This window comes from Impatiens glandulifera, unplaced genomic scaffold (genome assembly GCF_907164915.1).
Source record: "Impatiens glandulifera unplaced genomic scaffold, dImpGla2.1, whole genome shotgun sequence".
Taxonomy (NCBI): domain Eukaryota; kingdom Viridiplantae; phylum Streptophyta; class Magnoliopsida; order Ericales; family Balsaminaceae; genus Impatiens; species Impatiens glandulifera.
The window spans coordinates 59,339-64,242 of NW_025919669.1; the positions used below are offsets into that span (position 1 = coordinate 59,339).

The 4,904-nt window shown below is 35.1% G+C and overlaps 1 pseudogene; it reads left to right on the plus strand.

Moving 5' to 3' along the window:
- Positions 1-1,841: 1,841 nt before the first annotated feature.
- Positions 1,842-3,048, plus strand: LOC124918332 (annotated as a pseudogene).
- The last annotated feature ends 1,856 nt before the right edge of the window (positions 3,049-4,904 follow it).

A 4,904-nucleotide genomic window follows, 5' to 3' on the forward strand; every position in this document is an offset into this window, starting at 1 on the left:
GAAGAAAATTTTGAAGTATATTAATACCTCGCTAGATATTGGTCTACTATATGAGAAAGATGCAAAATTTGTCCTGCAAGGATATGCATATGCTGACTTTGCTGGAGATCGAGACGATCGAAGGTCCACATCTGGGTTTGTTTTTCTTTGTGGAAACACTAACATATCTTGGAGTAGTAGGAAACAAGGATCGGTATCCTTGTCTACAACAGAAGCAGAATACAAAGCATCAACTCACGCAGCACAGGAGTGCATATGACTTCGTAGACTCTGGGAGGATTTTCATGTCAAGTTTGATCATCCAGTTCCTATACATGGAGATAATTTGAGTGCTATTAAATTGACTTCAAATCCTGTGTTTCATGCGAGAACAAAACACATTGAGTTGAAGCATCACTTTATTCGTGAAAAAGTACTAGAGGGAATCATTGAGATGGTTGCAGTAAGGAGTGAAGACAATGTTGCTGATATCTTCACAAAAGCACTTCCTAAAGGTCCGTTCGAAAATCTACGATCTAAGTTGGGACTAGTTCATCGGGCATCACTTTAAGGGGGAGTGTTAGAAATTAAAGTAATGATAATAATAATAATTAAGGAGTCTTTAGTTGTTAAAGAGAGCCTCTTGGATTGTCCAAGACTCTTGATCTTATCTAGTAATGAGACTCTTCATGTCTTTTGTTTAATGTCTTAGTTATGCTTTATTTTATTTAAGGATTGTAATCGTGTTCTTATTTACATCAATTTCAATAGACAGATTCTCATTTCAGTTTGTTTTTCATTCTCAAATTTTCTATTCACTTTCATATATATTTCTTCACGGTTCGATCATCGAAGTCCTGATTGTGAGAAGATGTTGATAGCATCACTGGATATAATTGTAAGGAAAGAATGGCCTGAATCTCGACAAAAACTTTATGGTTCATGTGCTAATTTTTCGCGTTTTCAAAAATTGTTATGGATGTTTCCTTATAAATCGAGGACCCATTTATTAACAAGCCAGAGGTTTTGTTAAAAACTTGCACAGATATTGCAGTCACATAAGTTTGAGAATGTTCAGGTAAAATTAGTAGGCAGATGAAACATATATTGACCATGTATAGAAACACTTCCTATACCAGATATCTCATTTGGATGCCATATTTGAAAACATAACTTACTAACACACATGAACAAATATAAATGATGTACATCTTCTTTTGAATCTATATGTGCAGGCTTTGACACAAGCCAGAGTTCCGATAGTAAAACTTTTCGATCCTTTCACCAGGATTTCCACTAGTAGAAAATGAGGTTTTTGTAACGAAGTTTAGTAACGGTGATATAACGCTCTTACTGATAATTTTTATTGGTAACGGGTATAATAAACCGTTACTGTTATCAAGATATCAGTAACGGCTATATATCACAGTTACTGATGAACCGTTATAGTAACGGGTTTATAGAAGAACCGTTACAAATATTAGCATTTTTAATCTTCTTTTTCAAAATAAGGGTATCAGTAACGGTTTATCTTAAAACCGTTACTGATATGGCTTCGCTTTTTATTTTACTACAAACGTATTAGTAACGATTTTATGATATACCGTTACAAATATTGGTATTGGTAACAGTTTATTTTAAAACTGTTACTAATACAACTCCACTTTTATTTTACCACAGATATATTAGTAACGGTTTTATAATATACCGTTACAGATGTTAAGAGTTTAGTGGTCCCACAGGCCAGCGTAATGGTTCAGCACTAAAGTTTTAATCCAACTGCTGAGATTTCTCTCTCCTTCCGCCATTTCTATTTCTCTTTCGAATCTGCACCAGGAAATTCAACGAGGAATCGAACGACTATGGCGGCAGCATCATCATCGACGTGTGACGAATATGTTTACAAGGCGAAGTTGGCTGAGCGATACGAGGAGATGGTAGAGTTGAAAGCTTATGTTGAATCTGACGAGTTTACAATCGAGGAGAGGAATCTTCTCTCCGTCGCTTACAAGAACGTGATTGGAGCTAGAAGAGATTCCTGGCGTATTATCTCATCCATCGAGCAGAAGGAGGATGAGATAATGGACGAATTCGAAGGGATTTAGTCTAGAGAGAAGAGAGATGATAGCCATGGGTACAATGTGTAATTGATTTATGTAATTTACCCTAAACATTTGAATCCGATCACTTCCGAAGAAGATGCAGTGGTACATCGTTGCTGCTCTTCTCACTGTACTAACTAGTTCTCAGGTCAGTCATTTTTTCCTTCCCGATCTAACAAACTATGTCATTGTTCGAGATCCCTCAGTTGATAGGATTTCTAATTGCATCTCTGTGTCTTTTCAATTATGTGACATTCATGGATCGTGCTTTATGTTTCAGTTCAATTGTAAGACTCTTAGCAGAAATGTTTCAGTTCAATTGTTTCAGAGTATGATGTATAAGTTTCCTGTTATATGCTGCTTGAGAGTGGAATTAGCATTATACAAACCAAAACAACTATGATCAATCAAAGACTTACATTCTGACCATTCTTACTCTTTCACATGAGTGTAGGAATGAACCAAGTATATAGTTATTGATTTTAGCTTCTGAAAGAGCACCTTTACTCAACCCTGACTAATCAAAATAAGCCTATAAACTTATTTATGTTAAATATTAACTCAGTTTACCAAGAGTGTGAGCATCTAGAACCTCTTCTACTCTATTGTATTTTGGGTTATACTGTATTACCTGACTTTTCCACCAATTCTTTATGTGACTCCCATGGTTGGCTCTCGTGGATACGTGACAGATCGTGGGAATGAGGATCATGTTTCAATTATCAGAGATTACAACTTGAAGATCGAATCTGAACTTTCTTCCATCTATGAAGGTATTCGATATCAAGCTTCTTGACTCAAGGCTTATTCCATCAGCTTCAGTAGGAGATTTTGAAGTGTTTTACCTGAAGATGAAGGGAGATTATAATTGTTATCTTGCTGAATTCAAGACCGGAGCTGAGAGAAAGGAGGCAGCTGAGAACACTCTCAATGCCTATAAAGCAGCTCAGGTTTGTTTCTGAAGATATACTGATTATGTTGAACTACTAGGGTTTAAGATCTAGATGTCAATTTAAGTATTAGAAATGAATGAAGTTGCTCATGTAATTTGCATAATTTAGTTCTTCAATTCATTCTATAGTACATTCATTTTTTATTGTTAATGTTGAGCTCCAACCAACACATTCCATTCGTCTATGGCTGGCTTTCAAAAAAAACTGTGACACCAATAAATCCTTGTTACTCTAATTAAGGTTGAACGGTTTCTATTAAGGATTTACTTGTATATTTTTCTTATAAATGTTACATTATATATTTGCAGCGATAAAAGGTAAGGGTTTTGGCAGACAGCTAGCGGACCTCGTGCAGAATACGGAATGATATGATCGAGATGATGGAGCAGATGACCTTCATATTATCCTTGTATCTCGTTAACTCTCGCCCTCCACGCCCCCTGCCAGTCCACTAGAGATGATCCCACTAGAGATGATTGAGTGATATTTATTTTATGTGATTTTTGGATTATGGTTTATATGGATTGAATTGATGATTGTGGATTTATAATTGTGTTTTTGGATTGATGATTGTGGTTTTTGGATTGATGATTGTAGTTTTTGGATTATATTAATAGTTTTGGCAAAATGGATAATTATTATTGTTTATATAGGTACAAATATGAAATATTAAAAAAAAATTATGTTTTTTAGTAACGGTATTAAACTTAAAAAACCGTTACTATTAATATATAAGTAACGATTTTAATCATAAGAAAACCGTTACTATTAATATATCAGTAACGGTTTTATAAATAAGAAAACCGTTACTAGTAATGCTTTATCTGTAACAGTTTAACCTTGGTTAAAACCGTTACTAACGCTTTATTTGTAACGGTTTAACCTTGGCTAAAACCGTTACTGTTGTTAGGGGAGTATCAGTAACGGCTTTCGAAAGCCGTTACTGATACTAAAAGAGTATCAGTAATGCCTATTTCTGTAACGAATGGTAACGGTTTTATTCGCCGTTACAGAATGTTATCAGTAACGGCTTTTGAGACTTTCAGTAACGGTTTTTGCCCTTACTGATACCCCTTTTCTACTAGTGTTCGTGTGACATGTATAAACAATTCGCTGGCTATTGTCAATACAAAGCTCTCAAGGGTTTATGCACAAACTGAGACCAGGCTTCGAGCCATATATTCCTGGTTGTCGATGATGAACTGCTCTTTTGGTTGATTTCTTAGTTAAGTTTCTTCTTAATAATATGCCTGAGGGGCGAGGTCTGCAGGTTAGGTCTGCAAATTCCTACTGCTTCTGTTCTTCTTTGGGTGAAAGTTGAGACTGACTTGAAAAGCTTCAAGCTTGGGTTTTTTGTTGTTAAAATTTGTTAGGTTAATATTCTCCTATATTTTGAATGGATTTATTACTCAAATGCATAAAGATTCCTAATGACAACTTCAATAGGAAAGACATCAAATCGCAAACAAAAACATAAGATTTTCTCCCGGTTTTACTATGGATTGGTATTTAGATGTCTCGTAACCGTCCCAAACACGAGACTATTCTTTGTTATCGTACCTTTAATCCTAAAGTAACAATGTTTTAAAAGTATAAAAATAATATTGAATTGAAATTTATGAAGGAGAACTGAGAAATTTTCTTATATGATATTTTTTCTCTTCAAAATTGTGGACATTAAAACTTTCCATCAAAGTACAAAGTCATCATCTTTCAAGAAGAGCCCTTATGTTGCTAGTAGGGGTGAGCATAATATGGGTTTACCCAAACCCAACCCTAACCCAAACTCAAAATATTAATTTGGGTTGGTTAATATGGGTTGGGTTGAGTATGGGTTGGGTTGAGTATGGGTTGAGTTTAATTTGGGTTG